Source organism: Rousettus aegyptiacus, unplaced genomic scaffold, assembly GCF_014176215.1.
Source record: "Rousettus aegyptiacus isolate mRouAeg1 unplaced genomic scaffold, mRouAeg1.p scaffold_m13_p_2, whole genome shotgun sequence".
NCBI lineage: Eukaryota > Metazoa > Chordata > Mammalia > Chiroptera > Pteropodidae > Rousettus > Rousettus aegyptiacus.
Window position 1 is genome coordinate 78,829,116 of NW_023416295.1, and position 26,306 is coordinate 78,855,421.

At 32.9% G+C, this 26,306-nt stretch overlaps 1 protein-coding gene and 1 pseudogene across 1 annotated transcript in view; both read left to right on the plus strand.

Annotated features, from left to right (window-relative positions):
- Positions 1–26,306, plus strand: part of DPP10 (dipeptidyl peptidase like 10) — a 1,197,668-nt gene that overhangs the window by 195,143 nt on the left and 976,219 nt on the right. The gene's annotated exons all lie outside the window — the stretch shown is intronic.
- Positions 10,734–16,155, plus strand: LOC118613713 (annotated as a pseudogene).

Below are 26,306 nucleotides of genomic sequence, written 5' to 3' on the forward strand. Positions count from 1 at the left end.
GGCACCCAAATGTAATAGGCAAGAGATAAAGCAGTAAATCACCTCTTCAATCACAATTTCACTATTTGGGCAATAATTATTGAACAACTGTTATATAGTGATATGCTTGGTGATAAGAATATATAGCAAATGAGACAAAATTATTGTTAAAATTGTAGAATGTGTGTTTGTTGGGAAGATGTAGGGATATCATATGTAGAAAAAATGGTGAGGAATGGGCAAATGAGAAAGTAGACAATTATAACAGAGAAGAGATGCACACAAGCCATATCAGCACAACTTAATCCTATTATAACTTTGAATGGAGAAAAAAAAAATCCTCAGAAGGTAATATTAATAATTTGAGAACACAGAGTCATTCAATCTAAGTGGTCAAACTAAATTAAGAGGAAAAAAAAAAAACCTTAAAAAGAAATATAGAAACGATCACCTCTATAAGCACCATTTTTGCCTCAAAATCTTTGTGGTGAAGCTTGGGAAACAGGACTTTGCATATGGAAATACCATAAACCTGGGCCTGTCAGGGATGTGAAGAGCCCATAAAGTTGGTCCTAGATGGCTCTGCCATGTTCCAAACTGGAAGATAAATGTGTAGTGTCAATTTCCTTGTAAATCTTCAAATGCTCAGACCTTTACATTTTAAGATCTAAAAGATATATTATAATGAAAAGTTTATTTAAAAATTTGTAATATAGATATTTTTGTGTTCTTTCTTCTAGTGGTCTCTAACAGACATTTAAAAGAATTGGATCTTTGTCAGCTTTAAATTCCACATTGAATGACCCAAAAAAAGAATTTTTTTCCTGTATTATGTTTTAATGACAACCTTTCAGTGTACCCTTTTCTAACTAGTAATGATTTAGCTTGATAACTTAAAATATTGACATATTAATCATTAGTTATTATTTGAATTTTATATACTTGCTTAAATAAATTTAGCTTGTCAGATCTATATACTAATTATTTTCAATGTTTTTTCTTTTCTCTATAATTTAAAAATCATAAAGTAGAAATAATTTTGTTCTCTATGCATAGTTTAAGAATAACACATTGTGAGAAGACACAGTATAATTATTATCCAACATGTTTATTTTTGCCAAATAACATGTTTCTAAATTTTATCATATTTCTCTGTACTCGATATATGAGACTAACTCATTAAGCAATGACTTGATCAGATGTATTACTTTGTGGAAAAAATGGTTAAGTTTATTTTATGAAATTTAAGCACAATCTTATTTACAAATAACTAGTTTTGGCTTTAAAAATCCATACTTTTTTTATTATGCAGATATTCTTAAAGCCTCTGTTATGTGCAAGAGATTATACTAACTGCTATAAAGTTTATTAAAATAAATCAGGGTTTAATTTATTCCCTTAAAGAATTTACAATCTATCATATAATACGCACGCACACGTATATGACACCAAACTGAAAAACATAAGCAGACTTTCATAATAGATATAAGGGGATAGATCGAACATTACTAACCTGATGTATCCTATAGTTCGTGCCATCTGTACCCTGTGTTGATGCCTGGTACTGAATGGAATTATTATATCGTCTCTAAATTGAGCAGATACTGATTAGTGTCAGCCATCTTGAAATGTCTCTGCCCAGAGTATGTGTAGCAAGAGGGTCTCAGAATCCCAGTTGGGTAAGTAGGTATGAAAAGAGATTATGGATAGTTTACAATTCCCTAGTAAATAAAACTTTAAAACAAAAATTCAAAGGTAAATGTTCCAATGAATTACAATAAGGGTGATGAAAGGACCTATTCTACCAGGGACTGTTGCCCTATCTCTGCCCTGGGTGTACATGACCTGACACATTAGGGATGGTGCCTCATTTCTGACTTTCAAAAAATCCTTGTATCAAGCCAGGTTTGTTATTGTACCCAGCTTTACTATTTTTATTTTTCGTGTGTGTGAGCTAGCTAAAATTTATGATTCGTTCAGGAAAAAAATTATCTAATACTTTTTCTCTTATTTCTTGCAGCAGTGTTCTCTTTATTAAAAATAATCTTTTTAGGAGCTGTACTGGGTTAAATTGTGCCTCCCAAAAGACACATTGAAGTCCTAACCTGCAGTGCTTCTGAATGTAACTTTATTTAGAAATAGAAATTTTTCAGATGTAATTAAGTAAAAATGAGGTTACATTAAATTAGGGTGGGCCCTGAATCCAATAACTGGTAGGAGAGGACAATTTGGAAACACATAAGCACACACATATGAAGAGGAAGGAAGGCCATGTGAAAACAGAGAGAAAAATCAGAGTGGTGTGGCTACAAGCCAAATAACACCAAATATTTCCTGAAACCAGCAATAGTTAAAAAAGAAGCATGGAACAGATTTTCCCTCAGAGCCTTCAGAAAGTGTGGCCTACTGATGCCTTGACTTCAGAATTCTATCTCCTAAAACTGTGAGGGAATAAATATTTGTTGTTTTAAGCCACTCAGTTTGGGCTACTTTGCTAAAGCAGCTCTAGGAAACTGGTATTGGAGTAAAGAAATGGGGAAGGAAATGCGTGTTCTATATCATATTTCCTGCCTGACCACTATCATAATAAATGGACTTTTATGTTAGGAGATTTTATGTCAAATGTGCTTAATAGTAAGAGCCTGCACATATCAGCTGGAGAAAATTATAATGAAATTTTCTAAAAAATGAAAAAAAAAGCTCTCTCATCACCTTCTACTTACATCTTCTTCTGGAAAAGGATATTCGTGGGAATATTATGTCTTACTGAAAATCAGTGACCACACAGGAGACTCAGTGTCACCTGGAGTCCCTGATCTGGGGCTTGAGAAAATGTAGTCTGGCTTGATATTGACCATGAGATATTAGAAGGATTTACTCAGTATCCAGTATGGATTGGCCAAGTGTAGAAAGTGCAATGGACTTGGAAACAAGAGACCTTAACTTGATCCTCAACTTTGCAACTTATTAGAAAGTGACCTTATCTTTGTTGAGGAAACTCTCCAGACTTCATCAGTTATATGAAGGTTTGGAAGGAAGTGAACTTTAATGTTCCTTTTAGCTTTCTGATTCAATGACTCAGTAGATGACTAATTTCTCTAAAAAACTTATAAAGATTCTGAGTTATGCAACTTGAATTTATAGTTTACTCACCTATAAGTACAAGCTTTCAAATAATTTTAATTAGTTCTTCTTGAATTATGAAGTGTATTTTATTTGTATTTTGTTATAAATGAACTACAGCTCTTAGATGATTTTGCTAAGAATAAAGGGAAAGGAAGTCATTTGAATTTCAAATTTCTAGCCCATCAAATATGAAATGAATATTTAAAGATGAACAATAAAATTAGACTACATTTTTGAAAAATATTCCTACTTGCTAAAGTCAGAATTATACAGCCACGACCTTTAAAATAAAGTACAGAGTTTCATTCAGATAAGTGCAGTAATCGTAGATTATAGTTTCTGCAGAATTCTGCCCGAAGTGATACACACCCATTCATCTTTCCTTTCAAAGAACAACAAAAAAAATTTTTTAAGTTAGATGAGTGTTCTGGAATGCTAAAATAATATGAATGGTTTCCACTCTTCCATATTAATATAGATTCTCCCCAAAGGTTTACAATCTTTGATGCCCAATCATGCTTGACTTGGCATTTTAAAATTCTCCAGTAGATTTGCATTGGAATATGATTAACAACTGGGGAGTCTTGGAATAACTTGGGGATGCTTGGTTCTGCTTTCTCTTCAGATCACATGCCATACCGAATATTATTTTGGTGGCAGAATCAAGGTAAATGGAGCATAAATTTTCCACAACAAATCGGATTTTGCTTGAGATAGCATAATATATGTACATATATACTTCAATTACTTCACAGATTGGGGTGCCTATGTTAATGTCATGAAAGCATCAGTGAAAAAGAACTTGAATTTTGTAATATAATAGTATCGAAGAGGGGATTATCACATAATTTGTATCACAAGACTGAAGGAAGGCAATGTCCCTGGAAGGCATCAGACACTCTAAGTCAGCACATAGCATTTCTCAGTTTTGGTTATCTTTTTATGTCTTACCTTACCCATATTCATTAGCTATGTAACAGCACTTCCTGTTTCTTTTATGTGTATATTTTATTCTTCTGCCTCAAATATAGTACAAATCAATCTTTACCTGATACAACAAAAGTATGAGAGAGATACAAGGGCTTCTTGTAACCCACTGTAGACTGCTTGGCATTCAGACACTAAATAGTGTCTGCATGGTACTCTCTGAGTGTGTACATTTGCAAGATTTTTGCTAGGTGTATTCCAGCAACACCATGAAAACATCTCCTCAACAAAATGATGACACAGTAATGAAGATTGCTGCTGCATAATGAGTCCAGGGGTTAACAAAAGAGCTTAATTGTTAAGAGTTTAGGCTCTCCAGAGCCACACTACCTGGATTTACTCAGCTCTGCCACTTACTAGCTATGTGACCTTGAGCAATTTACTTAATCTCTCTGTAGATTGCATACCATAAAAAATAGAATGGGAATGATAAAAGGACCTTCCTCTGAGGACTGAGTTAATATATGTAAAGCACTTGGAACAGTACTCTTAACATAATAAGTACTTAATAAATCATAGCTGTTATTATTAATGAGAGTTTAAAGATGGGTAACTAGAGAAGTAATTTTGGGGAAGGAGCATAAGTGTGCATCATCTACAAACATCCCAGGGAGCAATTATATAAAATTTTACAGTTGAATCTTGCAGTTTGAATATTTTAAATTTTGAGTAGCAAGTTTGAGATTTTCATTGTGATTGGCCAACCAAGAGCATATTAAATTAAATTTTGAGTTTCTATATTTTTGCATTCATAGCTAGCTGATTCAGAGCTGCTCTGTGAAGCTCAGGTAGCACATGGAAGTTAAATCATAAACTTCTTTTCTTCCCTCTCACTGAAGAATCATGTGGATAAATGTAAAGCTAGTAGAAGGGACATAAGGACTACGAGTGACTCAAGAGTATAGTTGAGTAGTAAATGTCATCTCATTCGCAGCATTTGTAGCCTCAGGGACAATCAGGAAATGGAATGGAATGGTAACATAGGGCAGATAAGGGACCATATGGGTACTGCAGAGGGGGGGTCTAGAGTTCCCTGAAATAGCAAAGGTCTCCTATAATTTCTTAAGTACCTTGTATTATGACATAGTTAAGGGAAAATATATGTTGAAAAGTACCTGAATGTTGCTACAGAACTTTACCCTCTTGAACCTAGCCTTGCGAATGGACCCCATTAACCAGAGAAACCATCCCAAATTTAGTAAAGTCGTTCTGTTTGAGATAGGACAATGAGTCTGTCATTCATGAACCATCTGCCCAATAATATGACCAAGTGTAACCTCAGCACACCCTTACCTGTTTCCTCACTTGCATATTATCTCAGCCAAAAGGGAAACAAGCTTGTTCTTTTTATGCATCTCTTTTCTTCTTTATCATTTCTTTGCTTGCAAAGCTGCCTGTGACCCCAGCAAGAAATAATACAAGCTTCTTCCCAGACGTCATGTTCCTGTGCCTATTGTTGCTTTCTTGCTTCTGAGCAAAGGTGGAGGTGACTCATGACTCTTCATATCTGACAAAGAAAGAAGGACAGTTATCTTTCAGAATGACAAGACTAAACTTATGTAAGATAGGACTTACAGAAAATCTTTCCTATAACCTGATTAGAGGAATTAGTTTGGCAGTTGTCTAAATAATAGGAACACTGACACTGTTATTGTGAGCTGCAAGTCCTAGAAACAAAAGCCCTGTAATACTAGGTGATCCCAAGAAAATACACTTGCTCTCATGGAAGAGAACCAGGCAGACTGGTACACTGGGGGAGTGATATGGCCCAACTGCCCTCAGAACCATTACTGTAGTGTATTCATACAGTAACATATTTTGAAATTTTGGGAAACACAAAGTCTAGGGGAGTTACTTTTGTTTTGGGAACCTAAATAAATAGCATAAACTCATGTTCCTGGCCATCTGAGACTCTATGTCACTAAACTTAAACATAATTAGATATCTTGCTGCACTGACGTACCGATCGGATAAGAATCTAGTTAATGAAATTTATTTGTTATCTTTGGTATTTAGAATTTTACTCATCACTGAGCTGTTCATCAGGGTCTAGTATCTCTCTCACTGATGTTTCTATCCCTAGGGTATAGCTCTATATTAGGTATTTAGCATCTAGGAAAAAATACCTAAGGAAATAAAATGTGATATTATCTCCTTTTAGCAGAATTCTTTTAAGAATGAAAACCTAGACCTACTAGTAGGGGCCATATTATGGGTGTTTAGAAAAGACGTCGAGTTTTACATTTTAACTATAAGAGGAAAGTTTAGAACATGCTCTCTTAACTCTCCTCGAATATATTAAAATAAAACAAGAGAGCATATATACAATCTCTAAACTCACATGTATGTGAAAGACCATGGGAGGGAGATAGAACCAGAAAGGGCCAGAGCCAGAAGCACCTTACAACTTATCTACATGACTCTTATCCTCCAAACATTAAAACTGGGTCAGGAAGAGCCAGTCACACAACATATATGCACAACAGAATACAGTTGCAGCTATTAAAAAAAAATGAAGACTGTAACTCATCACAGAAAAAGGCATATAATGTAGTAAATAAAAAGTAAAATACTAAACATGTATATGATTTAATTGTAAGTACATAAAATTATGCTCATGGAAAAGATGACTAGTTTTGTTTGTTTGTTTGTTTGTTTTTCCATTTTCAAGCATTCTCTTATGCAGGATTTAGGATATATTTTCTACAATGGCTCAGATGGCAATTTGTTTTGGCTCTGCCAACTAAGAGGCCACATACTCTCCCTCTGTAGTATGAAAGCAGCCATAGACATTATGTAAGTGCATGAGCATGTGTGTGTTCATAGGCCTTGCAAAATAAGGGATGGCCAGATTTGGTCCAGTTTGACCATCCATACTTCATTCCTTAACAAATGTTTATTAAACAAATATTATGTACCAGATATTCTGTTATATATTGGTATAAAAAGGTGAATAAAATCTGATTCTTATATCCAAGTATGTCACAGTCCAAACTATGGTCATGGTCTTATTTTTATATTAAATGGCTATCCATGAATTAATTTTATTTTTATCTCATTTATATCTTTCTAGTTGTTATAACCTGAAAGATCGACCCCTTCTTCCAACATGCCAAAAGAATCTAGGGAAAGAAGAAATGTAGAGGAGTAAAGTATGCTCTCTCTGTATCTATATGAATGATAATTCTCTACTGAATATAATTTACTCTCATAACATGGGGTTATTATTATCACTTAGTTCTGAAAAGGAGGAACAGAACTCTGTTAATGTTGAAATTTGCCTTCAAAGACGATGGAGTCAGTGAGCTAGAGAATCCCTGTGATCCTTTATGGAATATTCATGTTTGGCAAATCCCACTCTGTGTACTATCATTGCTCAAAGAGAGCTTAGGGGATATTGTGTAAATGCTGCTAGAGAGGAGATAAGACTTCAGAAAAAAAGTGCAAACAGAAATGTGAATTTTTACAAAGAACTAAATTGTGTGAGTGCTAATAAGAATACAATCTAAGTTTAACCAGAGTGCCTTGTAGAAGTGGGGTAGTACAAATCTGAAGCATTCTGATGGCTTTGCCTGAGGATGTTGTACATGCTGGAACTTTGACAAAAATTCTTATCAAATAATGTTGTGAGTTCTATAAATATTCGGTAAATATACACTGATTATCTTTTGTGTCCTTAAGTCAGAGACTTTGTGAGGTTTGAGGGAGACAAAAAACTATTTTTTGCCTAAAAGATAGTCCAGTGGAAAGTTAACAATCTTAGATAATATTGTCATGAGTTTCCTTTTCCCCATATAGTTATTTTGTTAACTCTCTAATTCAGATGACAACAGATAGCAGAGGAAAAACCATCTCAAAAATCTTTTTCATCTCATGTGAAACGATGCCTGAAAAATGAGCCATGTATTATAGAGACACTGCACTTAGAGACACATCTGCTTGTTAAAACGCAGATACATTTAAGAGTTCTTCAAAGGGATGAAGTGAGGCTTAAGCCAGCTGATCCTACCATGTTTTATATAGCTACGCACACTCTTCTCCTACTTAATGATTTGCCTTGTATTTGCTACTTGTATCCTTTTAACATTGATAAGTTTATCTTTGGTAAAGGACCCCTAACCATTCAGTGCTTACCACTCTTCTGTAATGTTGTTTCCAAGGAAATGTAGATAGAATCAGTGCTGAATCACAAGTTCCCACTTTTGTGACTTTGGACTTGCAGCCAAACTTCTCTATGCCTTGTTTTCTTTATCTATAAAAAGGATGAAAGTAGTACCTACTCTATGGGGTTGCTAGAGTAAAAGAAGACAAAGCCCTTAAAGTATCTGACAGATAGTATCTTTCATAAAAACTTAGGAATTATTAACAAGCATATTAATAGAAAATATATACGGTTTGCAACTCAAGTTTAAGCAATAATTCTGCCCTTGTGCTTATTCTGAAATTAATTTCTTACCTTTTCTTGAACTAGCAGGATAATAAGGCATTGGATATTGTCAACAATTCTGGCCAAAATTTGAACATTTAAAAAAATTTATTTTGTCACAGCATAACCTGTCACTTATGATTTTTAGTTTAGAGGTAAAGTTTGTCATGTAACATGTGGTCACATCATTTAGCAATTAAGTAGAGTCATTTAAAAAAATTAAAAAGGTATCAAGATATTTAAATTGTGTAATTTTTAGAATATTTCTTTATTGACTAATATATTAGATTGTCTTTGCCTTTATATGATAATTTTATTCAAAAACTATTATTCAGAAATAAATTTTTTTTAAAAAATAAAAATAGCATATCCATTTTATAAAAGCAAAATCTACTTTATATTGATTATATGGATGGTCTGGACAGTAAAAGTATAGTATAAGCAATTTAATTATACTTGATACACATTTTCATATTTTAATCAAATTTATATATTATCAGTTTTACACAATATTTATGGTATATTTATTTCTGAAAAAATGTATATTCATTCACAATATGATCTTATTTAATTTTTTTTAAATATGAAATCTTAAAAATATGTAATCTTCAAAGTTGTATTTTATGGTTAATAAATTTGAAATTATTGACACCGTTAATTGACTCTTGTAGATCATAATATTTTTAATTAAGAAATACTGTTTTTACATATGTTAAATTCCCTCTTAATCTCAGTGAAAATTCTATTAAATAGAAAATAATACAATTTTTTCCACTTTAAAATATAAAAATATTTCAACCCAATATTTTTCATTAGATTTTGTTTTTGTTTTGCCTCTCTTCCAACCTTTTCAGAAAAGATATTTATAAGACAAATTTTCTGTATTAATAATTATTTTTTTCTAAATATGATATTGCAAATCATTGGAGTTCTCATTTTTTATTTTAGTCTGGTATATACCATAACTTTTGCAACTTAAAAAGAGATTCTCCCTGCAGAAAAGTAGACTCACTCTATCAAATTTTTTTTCCATATTTCAAAGTACAATTGAAGAATTTTAAAATTAAATCTTATATTTTTTATGCTTTTTATGTTTACTTTATGCAGTTCCTTTCTTGTTTATATATATATATATATTTCAATATTTCCTGTTTTCAAGCTTTATTTTAAATAACTGAAATTCATTAAAAGCATCAAAATGCTATTTTTTATTTGTTGGATGATTTTATTCAATGTCTCCAAATAATTCCAAACTGAAAGCAAAGTACAGAGAAAAACAATGTGTCTCCTTTCCCAAATTAGAAATTGGTATCATCATAAGACATTTTGGATGATTTACAAAGTAACTCTTTAACAGTAAACATTTTTAAAATCTGATTGAAGTTTAAACTCCAAGAAGCAAGGCCAAACAACTACTTCCAAGTTTAATTCAAACTTTTGTATTTAAGTTCTTTAACATAAATTGTGTAGTTGAGTTTTTAACAGCCGTGGCTGTCCCATCACTTGGTAAAATATTGCATGTAATTTAAGCACAAATATGAATGATATATTTACTATGACCAATTACAAGTAACATCCTGTTCCATAGAATTACTAATTTAGTAACAATATTTTTCCTTTAGAAAAATTTATATTTATAGTATTATCTTCAATGTTCATTATTTTAATAGTAAATAATAACATTCACAAGATTAGAAAATGGTTTACCTTAGACATTGTGATAATTAATTTTAGTATTAAATTTTCAGGACTACAGTATTCATATATTTGATGAAACATTATTCCAGATGTTTCTGTGAAAGTTCTTTTTTTTTTTTATGAGATTTACATTTAAATCAGTGGACTTTTAGTAAAGCAGATTATCCTCCATAATTTGAATGGGTCTTATTCAGTCAGCTGAAGGCCTTAATAGAATAAATTCTAGCTTCCTCCAAGAAAAAAGAAATTCCACCAACAGATTGCCTTTGTACTAGAACTGCAGTTCTTCCTTGATCCCCAGCCTGTCAGCTTACCAGGTAGGTTGTGACTTACATAATCATGTAAGCCAATTTCTTTACATAAGTGTCTCTCTCTCTCTCTCTCTCTCTCTCTCTCTCTCTCTCTCTCTCTCTCTCTTTCTCTTTCTATCTATCTATATATGTGTGTGTGTGTACATATATGTATATACATATATATGTATATATACACATACATATGTGTGTGTGTACACACACACACACACACATACATACACATATCCTTTTGGTTTTGTTTCTCTGGAAGAGCATAACTTATACAGACACAATAAACTTTTAAAGCTCTATTTTGATTCCATGAATTGAAGGAAAAAATAAGGAACTATTTTAGGAATTAACTTTAATGAGTCTAATCATAACAATATAAAACTGGACTCATTTAGCTGTTTGTAAATTTCTTCTGCTATTCAAACCAATAAATTAATGGCTATTACTCTACATTTTATCCTTTCACATGAAAACTTGAAATCAACTGAGCAGGATTAACTTAGCAGGATAGTAATTCAATCTAAATAAAAAAATCAAGTTTGACAGAATGTTATACAAATGCATCTTCTGTTGTTGCATGCATTAAATTCTGGTCTTCATGTATAGTCCTCTTAAATTAACAATAATACTTGAAGCCCATGGAGATGTTTTGTTAAGTAGACTTGTGTTCTTCAGTTTTACTATTACCAGTGATATTGCTGTAGTTCCCAAGGTGGATGGTAAATAACAACATATATTTTGTGAACATTACATCCCCTTATCTTGAGAAACAGAAATCCAATCACTGATTTTTTATTAAACATGTACTTTTTAAAATTACTGTTCTTGAATAGTTTATTGGATAATAAAAATAATATGAGTTGCAATTTTACACCATAAAACAATGCAACAACCATTGTAACAACAGACATCTGACTACTCCATCACTTGATAAGGCAGGGCTTCTTGGCCTCTATTTCCCACTTAAATTTCACATATACTCTTCCAATATTTCCTACATTTTCCACTGTCTTGCTGACTAATATTTTGTGGTTTGGGCCTCTCAAGATCATGGACTTGGCCATGGCCATGATGAAAGTAGATTGTTGGATAGTACACTAAATGGGTCAGCAGGGGATGAGGCGCTAATCCTTCACCTATCTTTGAAAGAAACCTCAAGGGTTTCTCAATGTTCTTTAGTTTATCAGCAAGACTTCTGTGTGCTATCTGTTAAAAGAGTTAACTTAGTTATATTGCATTTGAAAAGGGTTGGAGAAAGAAGTAAGGTATTATTGTTTGTCTTTAAATTTAACTAACAGTGAAAGAGAGAATTCTGTTCCATGAACATATGTTTCACATATACTAAGACAGATCGTGGCAGAAATTCATAGTACAAAGTGAAGAGCTCTCAAACTCATACCATGTTGTTTAAATGCAACCATTAAAAATAGCATTGTTAAAAAATAAAAATTCTGTGACAAACAACAAACCAGAAAGACATTGGGATAACAGATGTAAATTGAGACTGTCCCAAGCAAACTGGGACATATGGTTAGCCTATATATGAATCACCACCAGACCTTCTGAATTACTGCTACTCACAAATGATTTATTTGCTATATATATGTAAAATATTTGTCACTTTCACTACTTTCAAATTTAATTTTCTCAACTATGATTTCTATAAAAATTATACTCTTCATAGATATTCTTAAAATGTTCTTACTGCTTTTGAAGTTATTAGATATCATGAGAATAACAATATGATAAAAAAAACCTTCAAAATTAAATTCAAATTAAGCAAACATAAAAAGCAGACTAAGCTAAAATCTGATGGTTGTTCATGATTCTTAACACCAATGGTTGGTATAGCCAGAATTAATGTATTTTTGCTATGGAACATGGTCTTATGCATATGTGTGAAAGTAAATAAGTTGACAGTTTGCTAGTAGGAAAAAATCTTGTCTTAATACCATTGAGGAGATTATACCAAAAAATTCAGCCCACATGAAGTGGATTGAATAAGGATTGTAAGAATATAAATCATTGGAGAGATGCTCAATTACAGACCTGTTGTATCCACAAACTGAAAATCAAAACTTTTAATAGTAGGGAGAAACTTTGCTAGCTTTTTCTTTCTCTGTTGAATAACCCTTCTGCACTTACCTGGTAGAATTATCTTACTGTGTTTCAAGTTTCGAAAGTTATGCCTTTTATTACCTACTCCCTCCCCTATGTTTTTATCATTAACTTTGTACATGTAACAAATTGGTCATTGCATTCTCTTATACATTCTCTTATACTTGTTTATGTTTTTGTCTTCCATAAGACTCTGTTCAGGACAAGGCCATCTTTTAAACATTTCTTGTATCTAAACATCTACTTAGCCTTATTTAAAACATAGTAATTAGCTCAAGACATTTCTGTTGAAAACGCATCAAACTTACATTTACTTTCTGGCCATAAGTGTCTTATGAACCATCTTTAATGATTGCCATTTTAAAATTCAGATTAATTTATAGCATAAAAAATTTCATAGATCTCAGTATGACAGTTGGACTTCTAGTAACTATACCTAGAGATAAAAACAGTATCTATAAAAAGCTATTCTAATTACAATATATTCAAGTAAATATATATGCAAAAAGCATTTGTATAATTTTTAAAAACTAGTAACGCACACATGTATGTGTAAGACTAATTGTAAGACTAATTGTAAGCCTATGGTAATTGGTTTAAGTTTAATTACATATAAGGTTCTAGAAGCCTGATAATAAATATGTTGTACTTTGGTATTGTGGGTGGGAAAGATAGGGTTATGTCAAAAAAGGAGTTACACTTATCTGCAGAAACTTTGTCTCTTTCACATTATAGATCATCAGGTGCAGTATTGGGTTTATAACACTCTAATAATGAATAGCAATTTTCACAAAAATATTTTATAAAATACTTTACTCTTTTCTACTTACTATCTACATAAGAAAGCAATTCATTTCATATTAAAAATTATTTAGTAATTTTTCATTAAGGCTGCCTTTAAGTCAACATTTTTGATAAGTGAAACTGGCTTTCTTCTATAACAGTGGCCATTTTTTTTTTAATATTATAAAGACCACTGTGTGTTTCATAGAGAAAACATGACTAAGGCATCTTCGTTTGTCAACATTAGGCTTTTCCTAATCAGAGCCCTTAATGTCTGCAAAATTTAATGTGTATTTTTAAAATGTAAAATCTACACATGCCAACATATAGAACCAGTTATGTTTCTATTTCAAGGAAGAATTGTGTTTACCTTATTACTTATCATTGTAATACCTGTCTGAATTGTTGTTGTAAGTCATTCATCATCTTACAAGTAAATAATTTTCTTGATGTGTTGTAGGGAAAATACATCAATTTGGAGAATGATGATGACATGATTATAGTAATTATCACATGCAACACAGTTAGTTACTACCATTTAAGTCTGTTCTAATTTTATAGAGCTATTAAAAGTCACATTAGAGAGAATATAAAAGATGAACTAACATTAAGAAATTTTTGTACATAGGAAATTTGAAGAATAAAAGGTTTTAAAGTAGTTTTGATTTACAATTTTTTTATGACTAACCTCTTGGACAAATTTTAATTACTTTTATTATGGTTTTGAGGGGGGTTAAAGTAACCTTCAACTGAGAACAATATTATAAATAGTCATCTAAAAGATGATAACGATAATAGATATTAAAATTATCCAATATTCCCAAAAGTTATGATAATTTATGTTATTGGTCATTATTTTCCTTTACTAGACTCTGGATTATTCAAAAGCAGAAATATCATTATTTCTACTTTCCTCTAATGCCTAACAAATTGCCTGGTATATGGAAAGTAGTCCACAGTGTGCTGCGTGTGACTCATGCTGGTCTGTGAGAGCCAATTTTCAGATTCTCAGGAACTCTACAGGCTGTTTTGGGTCAACTTGGTAGCTTACAATCAGGCGTGGTGGGAGTATTTAAGCCATAAAATTAGGCATGGGAAAGGGCTTTCCCCCCAGACAATAGATTATTAAACATTTACTAGTGTAGCACCAGAAAACATTTGATAAATGGTGAATGAACACAGAATGAGTGGATGGTAAAAATGTGACATTGTGATATTCTGCAATAATAAAAAGAAATCCAACCCTCTTATGAAATAAATACCCAGCACGAAAGAAGGTACATTTGTAATTTGGTGTCAAACAAGCTTCCAGTTCTAGTTTGGACTCCAGTACTATCTAGTTGTGTACACTTTTGAAAGCTATTTACAGTTTTTGAGGTTTAAACCCCTTCGACAATATGAAGATACAACAAGAAGACTGCAACCTGGAAGGGAGCCCTCACCTGAGCATACTGGCACCCTGATCATGGACTTCCAACCTCCAGAACTATTATAAACCATAAGTCAACAAAAATTATCACTGTAAAGTAGATAATATTGAAAGTAAGCCTCAAATATCTTTAAGAATAGCCCTTTACAAGCTGAAGCAAAGAATGAATTGTACGTAGTTGAAGCAGAGACGATGCATTATGAAGGAAGTCAAGTTAAGGTAACATTGGCAACTTTAAAAATATCTCTACAGCCAGTGGTTCCCCTTGAGGGCTTTGAAATAATAATACCACCTGTAGTCTCAGAGTTAGTGTATTTTAGAGCCTGTGCATATTAGTTGACAATACTTTGTATCTGCGAAGGAAGAGGCAGAGTCAGAAGATGAAGACAAAGGGGAAGTGAAACTCCTAAATATATCTGGAAAGTGATCTGCTCCTGGAAGTGGCAGAAACATTCCACAGAAAAAAATAAAACTTGCCACTGATAAAGATCATGATCATGAAGATAATGATGATTTTGATGATGAGGAAGCTGAAGAAAAAGCTACAGTAAAGAAATCTATATCAATTCTCCAGCCAAAATGGACAAAAATCAAACCAGAGCACAAAATTATTAATACTAAGATCAAAAGATCAAGAATCCTTAAAAACAAACAAACAACAACACAAAAAACAGACAAGAAACAGAAAAAAACTCCTAAGATACTGCAGGAATCCAGTTCTGTAGAAGATATAAAAGCAAAAATCCAAGCAAATATATATAAAAAAGATAGCTCTCTTTCTAAAGTAGAAGCCAATTTTATCAATTATGTGAAGAATTGCTCTGGATGACTGACCAGGATGCTATTCAAGCTCTCTGGCAATGGAGGAAATCTTTTAAAGAAAATGTTTTAAATAGTTTGTTAAAATGTTTTGTCTTATTTCATTTCTATAACAGTTGGTATATGGCTATTTTTTTCAAAATACAGAATGAGAACTTTCCTACTGTGTGTGATAAATGTTGTCCAGGTTCCATTGCCAAAATGTGTTGTCTGAAAGGTCTGTTTAGTTTTTAAAGATGGAATTTCACCCTTTGCTTGGTTTTAAGTATGTGTGAAATGTAATGATAGATCATAGTAGTAGTGGCAGTCAGAAAAATGGAAATTGTGGGGATCCAAAAATATAGATGTGAAATAAATTCTGTATTTTAATGAATGAATGAATGAATGAATGAATTCTTTGAAATTTAAATAACTTGCTCAGTGGTATGTGTGTCTGTGTGTGGGTATGTGTGTGTAAAAATTGGGGTTAATAATATTCACGATATGAAAATATAGTGCAGATTAAATAACATGATTGCCTAAAATGTGTGAGATCAAATTAGAGGAAATTCATAGTTTTATAGATCAAAAACAAGTCTCAGTTTTTTCATACAGCTCTACCTTTATAGTAGGTATGCAGTAAGTATTTGAAAGGATAAAGAAGGAAACAAAAATAAAAGAGGTTAAGATAGAGAAAATATCAGAATTTCATTCAAAAAAATTTTTTCAATACGTCCATTTACATCTTGCCCAGTATTCCAGTTTATCACTATTGCCGGTGATTTATAAAACAAAAATTAATGTTCTTACAATTTGACGTAAGATATTGGAGTCCCTAGAGATGTCTTCTGAACTGCACAACATATGTTTACTACAATATAAACAGGTAATGTGTATTAGTATATGTAATACTTTGACAATGGTAGTTCATTTAACTATATTTTGGAGACTGTGTTAAGAAAAACATTTTTAACTCTTTATATAGCTAGCTAATTTTAAAAAGCAATACATGCCTTTTATAGGAAAAAAAAAGATCCTAACCATACTGAAGTTTAAAGTGGCTATATATTAAGGAGAACACATGTAAATATTACTTATAACATAAACCAGATCACACTGTGGGTCCTGTTCTGCAAAATACATTTCAAACCAACAGACATGCCATTGACATCTTTCCATTCATAAAGGTTTATTTGTTTTTAAATGTAATGTTTCATTGTATGAATGAGTCAAAGTAGCCAAAATCTCTCACTTTTGGCTTTTATAAACAATGCAGTAATATCCCTGTATATATGGGAAGATAATTTTTGACAAATGAGCCAAAAACATACAATGGAGATAGGAGAGCCTCTTCAATAAATAGTACTGGAAATTGGAAAACCACATGCAAAAGAACAAAACTAGACTGCTATCTGCCATCATACACCAAAATTAACTCAGAATGAATCAGACTTGAATATATGATCTTAAACAATAAATTTCATAGACAAAAACATAGGTACTAAATTCATGGATCTTGGATTTAGAGGATTTCATGAATTTGACCTCAAAGACAAGGGAAGTAAAAGCAAAACTAAATGAATGGGACTATGTCAAATTAAAAAGCTCTGTACAACAAAAGAAACTACTTTTCTAATTATATATATATATATATAATTTTTCAATTACTTATATATAATTTATATGCATATATAATTTATATATATTTATATTTACACACATATTTATATATTTATGTTTACATCTTTGATCTGTCTAGAAATTATTTTGGTGAAATGAGTGAGCACTGGCTTGTTTATTACCTAATGACTGGAAGTTATCCCAGTGATATTTAATGAATAATCCATCTTTCCCTTGTCTGTTTGAAATACTGCTTTCTCATATTTTAATTGTCAATGTATCCTGGTTATATTTAGATTTTTAAAAATTACTTTCAAGTGATTTATTCTAGTCGTACACCTACATCATCTTGTTGTAATTTTGGTTGTTTAATTATATGTTTTAATGTTATTTAGGACCAATCCTCTTTCATCATTTGTGTGTGTATGTGTGTGTGTGTATGTGAAATTTACCTGGCTGATTCTTCTTAAATTTTTCTTTGTTAGATAAATTTTAAGATATTGACACATTTCAAACTTAAGCTCAGAGATAGAGAGAGGCAGACCCATATACATGCTCACATTAAAATTGTCATTAAGTATGCACTAAATTTATTGACTGGTTTAAGGATAACTGTCATACAACATTGAATCTTTGTGTTCAAGAACAATAGCTTTCTTCAAGTATTTTAACCTTGTTCTTGCTTTGGCAGTTTTGTAACTTTATTCATATGAGTCTTACATATTTTTAGTAAAGTTATTTTTAAAATTATTTTGCTGTTTCTATTATGAATGAGATATATTTAAAGTGCATTTTCTAAACTGCTATTATTTCTGTAGTATACAGGTAAGGTATTTTGTATATTTGTTTTAACTTTGTCACTATTTTGAAATTCTTTAATAGTTCTGATACTTTTTTTTTACTAGTCTCTCCTGCATTTTCCACTTTTGCTATGGTTTCCATGTATTACACATTAGATGCCTTCTATCTTTCTCTAGTCTAATTGGCATTGGCAAGCAATTTCAGAAAAAGCATATATCTGTATCTTAAAGTTGACTGCAAGGATTTTAGGATTTTACCAGTAAACAGGATATGTGTGGAAGAGGGGTATGTGGTGTGTTTTCTCAAAGTGCAGAATAAATCAGTTTTTTACATTATTTTTAAAAAATTAAATAATATTACAACTTTCCATACACTTTTCCTCCTACTATTTTTAAGGAGTAATAATCACATTTCTAATAAAATTTAGAAATGTGATTTCTATTGGTTACATTCTACTATTGGTTACATTCTACTATTGGTTACATTCTACTATTCTTTTAATATGCTACTAAAATTGGTTTGTTAATATTTTGTTTGGAATTTTTGCATAGATATTTATAAGTGGGAAATATTTGTAATTTTCTCCTCCAGTCATAGCTTCTAAGTTTCCCTGATGGTACTGTTATGATTTTGTAAGGAAGTATTGGAAATATTTCTCTTTCAATTTATATCAGTGGTTCTTAACTCTGCCTGCATATTAGAATTTTAAAAACCATGAACACTTGAAAATTACTAAGTCTTGCGTCTCACCCTAGATCCTTTACATGATGGGGGTCTTATTTATTTCCGTATAATATAGCCTGAGATTTCTTCTCTTTTTGTCTTATGTTGAACATGAATGCCACTTGACTCATTTTTTATGACAGAGTAAGAGTAAGGGATGCAGAATGGTTCAACAGCCATACCAAGCATCTTCCATCTTTCTCTGGAACAGAGCTAGAATATGTTATTCCAGGTATTGGCCCTTTGGAACTTTTATAAGGCATCTATGACCCTCCTTTAAATGGAATAGTTAATGACACTAAACTATTAGGATCTTGATGAGATAGCATGTTCTGCTATTTGAATGTGATTCTGAACCCTTTGTTTTCACAGCCATTTCTTTGTCTATATACCTCTTTTTTTTTTTTCTGAATTGCCTTGCCAACTCCTCTCTTTCCTAAAATGAACTTGATCTTTCATTCCCTCCTTTGATTTCTTCTCTCTATAATAACAAATTTGTTACCCTTAGATAGTCTCTTTCTCACTGTCCTTATGCTCTATTTCCTTATTCATGTTCCAAACAACTCTCCTCTACTGGCTGTGGCTGCCCCATACTATCCATTGTGTCTCAGAATTCATCTCTCAAGGACAACCTTCCCATCCAATCACTGCTCCTCACTCCCAAGTTAAGTTTCATTTTCTCTATGTATGCTCCTGTTTTTTGGATAGTTGCAGTGAAACCAAACTCTTGAGAACTTTCACAACTTCTCTCATTCTTGCACAAACACTATCATCTCATTAAGAACTGACTTTAAATTTTCTGGGAAAAAGCATAGCCAAATAAACTTACTATTCTTAGCACCCCTGTTGCCATTAGCCACTTTGCAAGATATAAATCTCTAGGGTCATCCTTCTGTTTGTGTGTTCACATTCTCACTTGCTCCAAAGTTCCCCACCAAACTCATGTCCTGTTGTTTTCACTCTAAATTTTGTTACTGCTTGGCACTATGTGTCATGGCAAAAACATACACAAATGGATTCAATGTAAACAAATGTCATTATATTCTCAACCTGACAATGTGATTTTCCCTCTGGCCTGATTTACTTTATGTGTGCTTTCTCACACTAAGATTTCTCATTTCCCAACTCTTTGTATCTCTGTGTGAGAATGCAAATAAAACTCTCTCCCCATTTCTATACACAGTTCATTAAATTTCCAACCTTATCTAAAAAGTTTTGCTCATCTGATACTTTTATCACCTATTAACCATCCCTAATGCTGCTCTCTTCATTGTTATCTATCAAGCTCCCAGAGGTGCCAAGCCTAACTATTATTCTGTGTGATACCTGTCAACCAATGGTAGTCGGCACTAATTCAATGTCAACAGGAATCTCCAGCTAGGGGTGTGGTGAAGAAGGAAACTATGGAGTGCAAAGAGCTTGATTGTGATACAGCATGGCTGTGGAACACTTAATAGTCTTACAGCTCAATTATGAAGCAGCATGGCTGTGAGGCAGCCTCAGGATGAGGTCCCTCTCTGGCTAGATAGCTCTGCTCCATTCTGCTATAGTCTGATCCACTCTGCCCTGCCCTGATCTGTTCTGCTCTGTTCCTGCCAGACACCTTTAGTGTTTCATTTTCAGTGTTTCAGCTTCAGCTGAAGAAATGGAAGCTTTAGTCTCAAGGGAAAATGGAAAGTGTGCTCTTTAGCCAGATGAGTGCTGACTTATATAGATAGAAGTTCTCGCTCCTGGTCCCTAATTGGTCTGTCCTCATGCACACGAGGACTCCAAGTCCTTGCAGTTTGATCGATCCATAAAGCACTGTTCCAATTGATCAGAATGAAGTCATTCTGATTGGTCAGTGAAGATGCTGATGAGGAAATAGCTGCATAGTTCCTACTGGATGAAGAAAGTCTCAGAGACAGCAGTTCACTGCAGGCTTCTCCTTGAAATACAGTTTGTGCGAGAAGTCCATGTGTAGAAATGGCTACTAGGCTGTTTCCTTTTCTTTTCTTTTTAATTTGAGCCCAGTTAGCCACTCGGAGCTCTCCTTCTTTCTCAGGGTCAACATATTTCTTCTCAGAAACCACCAGTGTGACCTCCTAAACTTCAATGACCTTTATTTTCATGAAGACCAATCACCCTCATCAATTTTTAGTTTCATGTAACAGATACATAATTCTAAAATTCCACATTTAGACATTCTACTTACCTTTCTACTCTTCCACTTCTCTACTTAATTACATTTTTTTTCTCAATTATTTTGTTTTACTTTTCACATCAGATGCAGAAGCAAGTCTTATTGGTTTTGTTTCCAAAACTTACCCTTTCAACTTTACCACTACCATAGTCATTCTGACTATCATCATATCTTACCTGGATTTATGAAATAGTCTCCTATTATCCTATATTTTCTCCTCTGCTTTTCTTAGATACTAAATCAGATTATTTTACAACCTTCTTGTAACCCTCTTTTGGCTTCCTATTGAAATAGAATAATATTTGAACTCTTCAAAGTGCTTTATAATCTTTTCCTTGAACACCTCTTAGATCCTATACAGTCTAGTTAGATGGACCTTCTTATCTTCTTCCTTTTAAGATGTCAAGCTTGGTTCAACCTCAAGCTTTTGTATTTTTTTCCTCCTGCCTAAAACATTTCTCTCAGACCTTTGCATGGCTGCCTCTTTTGCGTTATTTAGATTTTAGCTCAAATGCCTTCTTCTCAGAGGGTTCTGTTAAAATATTAATCAACCACTTTCTTCCTCCAAAATTAAAATATTAAAACTTTCTTACATAGTTTAAATCCTATGAAAATTTAATCTACCATAGATTTTTCTCTTTTGGGTCATCATGAGGCTTACATAAAACATCTTATAAGTCTATTTTAAGTTGATCAGAACTTACCTTAGATCACATTAAAAAACTGCACTTATTTATTCTCCCACAATTTTTGCTATTGATTTCATACTTTACATCTTTGTATATTGTGCATTCATGAGCAAATTATTACAGCTATAGTTATTTTAAACATTAATATTTTTGATATTCATGCTAGAGATAAAAGTGATTTCTATACCACTATTACAATATTAGTGTATTCTGAAATTGACTGTGTATTTACCTTCACTGTTGAGTTTTATATCCTTACCTTTTCATGTTACTTAGTGTCTTTTTATTTCAACTAGAAAAACCTTTTTTATCATTTCTTATTAAACAGGTCTAGTGATAATGAGCTCTCTTAGTTCTTGTTTGTCTTGAAAGGTCTTCATCTCGCCTTTATTTCTGAAGGAAAATTTACCACTAATGTTCTTAGTTGGCAGTGTTTCCTTTTAGCCCTTTGGATTATATCATTTCATTCCCACCTGGCCTATACGCTTTCGGCAGAGACATCTGCTTATAGCCTTATGGGGGTTCCCTTGTATGTGATGAGTCATTTTTCTCTTGCTGCTTTAAAAATTCTTTCTTTGTGTTTGCCTTTTAATATTTTAATTATAATGTGTCTTGAAGTAATATTATTTCAATTTATCTTATTTAGGTTCTTTGAATATCCTGCACCTGATGTACGTCCCTCTTTCAAGAGTTGAGAAGTTTTCAGCTCTTATTTTCTTTCCCTCTCTAGTCTCCTTTTGGGACTCCCACGATACAAATGTTCATTTGTTTGATGGTATCCCATAATTCATGTAGAATTTCTTTTCTTTTCTTTTTTTCTTTCTCTTTCTTTCTTTTTCTTTTTCTTTCTTTCTTTTTTTTCTTTTTTGTTTCCCTAACTGGCTAATATGAAATAATCAATGCTGTTGTAGGAGCTCTCTATTGAATGTTTCAGTCCTCTCATTCTTCAGCTCCAGGATTTCTGTTTTGTTCTTTTTCATGGTTTCTATTTATTTAAACTTATTTTGTTCATGCTTCATTTTTCTGGTTTTGTTGTCTGTGTTCTCTTGCATTTCACTTAGTTTCTTTAAGATGCTTATTTCGCATTCTTTGTCACATAAATTATAGATCCACTTACTTGGGGTCAGTTATTGGAGCTTTGTTAATTCCCTGCCTATTTCTTTGTGATCCATGTAGACTTGCATAAGTGTATATGCATGTAAATGAGCAAACACCTTTTTCAGTCTTTATAGACTGGTGTTAGCAGGTAAAAGGGCTGATGGAATTACCCCAAAATTTTCAGTCATGCTGGTTGGAGCCAGATTCAAGGCTGTTGCTGGGTCTGCAGTGGGGTCCACAGTTGGTGTGCTTGTTACTGGGGCTTAGGCAGATGTGGATTCCATCAGGTACCTGGATCATTGAAACTGCCTCCAGTAGCTTGTTCAATGGGGTGGCACTAGGACAAAGAACCATTTCAGAGTCCACCACTGGGCACTCAATCAGCGTGCCTATTACTAGGTATGTGGAGGGATGTGGCTTCTGGTAGACCCCTAGGAGGGTTCCTGACTAGTCACTGGATGAGTGAGTCCCTGGGTAGGCAGTAGCAGTCCTAGGGCATGTATAAGAGAGACTGGGACTGAGACCCAGGGATTTTTAACAGTTTCCACAGTTAAGATTTTGGTCTCTAGATCTGACTATGGAGGCAAAGATGAGTGTGCCACCAGGTTTCTGGGTGAGCTGGACTGCTCCCTGATTGTGGCTGGAGGGGCTGTAGCTGAGTGTAGGGCCCTTTCTGGATTTTTTGAACTGAAGACATGAGTGTTCCCCTAGGGTTCCTGTGACAGCAGGACTGCTTGCAAACCATGGCTGGGAAGGGCTTGAACTGACTATAAGGGCCTTCAGGATCTTGGGATTGCAGAAAGGATTGTCTCCTGCTAGGTCCATGAGTTGGCAGACTTTGGCTGTCAGGGAACTAGAGCTGAATACAGGGACTTTTCAAGATCTCCGGGGTTGTGGCCAGGAGTGTCTCCTGCCAAGTCCTTGTGCCAAATGGCTATTCACAGACTGCAGATGGGACAGGCTACAAGACTCTTTCAGAATCTATAATCTGATTGGACTTTAGTCAATAGGAACTGAAGCTGGGTCACAGGCCACTTCAAGGTCTTTAGCTGGGATTAAGTTTTGAATGCCTATTACCCAATATGTACATGGGTAGATGTGACTTTTCCCAGTTCCTTGGTATATGGTACTGGCAAAAGAACCAAGCCAAACAGCACTGTAGCTGAGTGCTCAGGGATACAGAGTTGTTTCTAGGCATATAGCTGGGACCATGATCAGCAATTAAGCCAACTGGATGCAAGCCTGTCTTCTCAATATTGCTCTTTTTGACCTTGGACTGTACTGGTGTTTTCCAATCTCTTAGTTGGATCCAAAATCTTCCAAGAAAGCACTTTTGTCTGTGGGTGGATGCCAAATTATTGTTGTTCTTAGAGTACACAAGAGGAGGACATCTTATTTGACCTTGCAAACATTACTCTATTTTTATGTATTTTTTTGTGTGTAGTAAGTTAAAAACATTCAAGCTTATTTTTATTTTCCGAATAGATACCTTATTGTTTTAGTATCATATCTAGAAATTATATCCCTTATTTTTTTTATACTTATTAGGATTGTGGGTCATAGTTGAATAAAACAGATGAGAAAAGAACTTGGAAGAAAAACATGATTTATAGAAATGATATAATTATATTTTCTTTCTTCAAAACAAATTTTCTGCCTCTTTCTCTTACTTCCTCTCTCCTACTCCCTCCCACTCTCCCTACCAAAAAAAAAATTGTTTGATAGATGAATTAGGTAACTTTTCTTTGCTTGAGTGAATTGTTTGCATTGATACTCAGTAATTATATATTTATGTCAATGCTTTACAATTATGTTCCATTTGTAAAATTTAAAATCACAAGCTCAGTCCCAGCTCCAGGAGATAACACATGAAATATGAGGCAAGGAAATGAGGAGGATGTCATGCTGATTGCTTTCTGGAAGACTCAATTTGTAAACTAGTGGGAACCCATATTTTTCCCAATTGACCTTTTTTGTTACACTTTCTGTACTCTCTCTTCTAACACAAAAATTATCATGAGGATTCATGGGAAATTGGTTGATTCTTGGAACTGCATATGTTACTTTGTGAAATTTATAGTAGCTTTCAACAAATAATTTATTAGTGCTTGTTGTTAAATGCCCTGTGAAATATCTACCAGTCCAAACTCTAACAAAAATATGGAGGCTTTCCTTCCACATGCAGATTCTGTTTTGATTACATTTAATCCCAGTGCTGGGTTATTTCTAACAGAGATGTCAAGGAGAATGGTATCAGCCCTTTCCTGTATTCCAGAGTTCTCCAACCTCCAAAGACATCTTTCAATTGTATTACCTGCTGTTACACAGTGAATTATTAGCCATCTGCTACTGGCTTAGTACTGTGATTTAAGTATTGTATCAGGTAGTTACAAAGCGTAAGAAGATAGATGTTAAACCTTCTTTTTCTCAGTGTGCTACTTAATTTGCTTGCCATATTGCACCTTGTAAATTCTTGTGTCTGTAACACATCCTCTCTACCCCCATGCTAACTTGCATAATAAGTCTATGATATGTTATTGTTTTAAATATATGCCCCTTCCATAGATCCATACAGTGTCAAGGATGGGCAAATAGTTTCTAATTCATATGTTAATTCAGATTGAAAAGTAATGGAAACTGACTTTGCTAGGAAAAATCTGAGTCCATGCTTTTGCTACTTAGCACTTATCTAACAGGGATGATTTGGTGACTGGTGATTTGATTTCTCTTTTTTGTTAACTTTTCTAGTGTCATACTAAAAACATTTTCATAATTATAAAATTTCCCCATTCTGTGAAAATACACTCATTTAGTTATAACAAGTTAAAATCCTCATTAAAAGCAAATTCGATCATGAATTTATTGCATATCAATACTAGAACATATGATTTCTTGAACCTGAATTTCTTGAATTGCAATCATTTTCCACTGTGACATATCAAGAAACAAGGGATCTTGAATCAGTTTGACTTGCAAGATTGAGAACAGGTGTCTTGACTTTAGTTTGAACTTAAACTTGAAAGCCTTTTATTTTATTTTTCTAATAATTGAAGCTTTTCATGGAATATACTTGAAAATTTGAAAAGTAAAGAAGAAAAATTTAAATGGAGGAAAAAATACCTTTTATAACCCTATCCTACTTTAACATTTTGATCACATTGTTGCAGTTTTTGTTATATATATATATGTTTTTACAATGTAACTAAACTTATATACTAAATAAATAATATATACTCTTTATATCACCTATCATTAAAACATAAGCATTTTATTATGTTTGAAAACTCATCATAACATTATTTTTACAGATTCATAATATTCCATTAACTGAATGTGTTTACTTAAACATTTTGAATATTGTGCATTTTTGTTGATTTCCTATTTTTACCAGAATTAGCAATGCTTCAATAAATGAAGCAACATATTTTAGATTATTTTATTTTACCAGAAGTTAAATTTTTGAGGAAAAGTAAAAAATATTTAAGATTATTACCAAAAAAAACCCTCTTTTTTTTTTTTTAAATAATGTTACAAAATACATCTG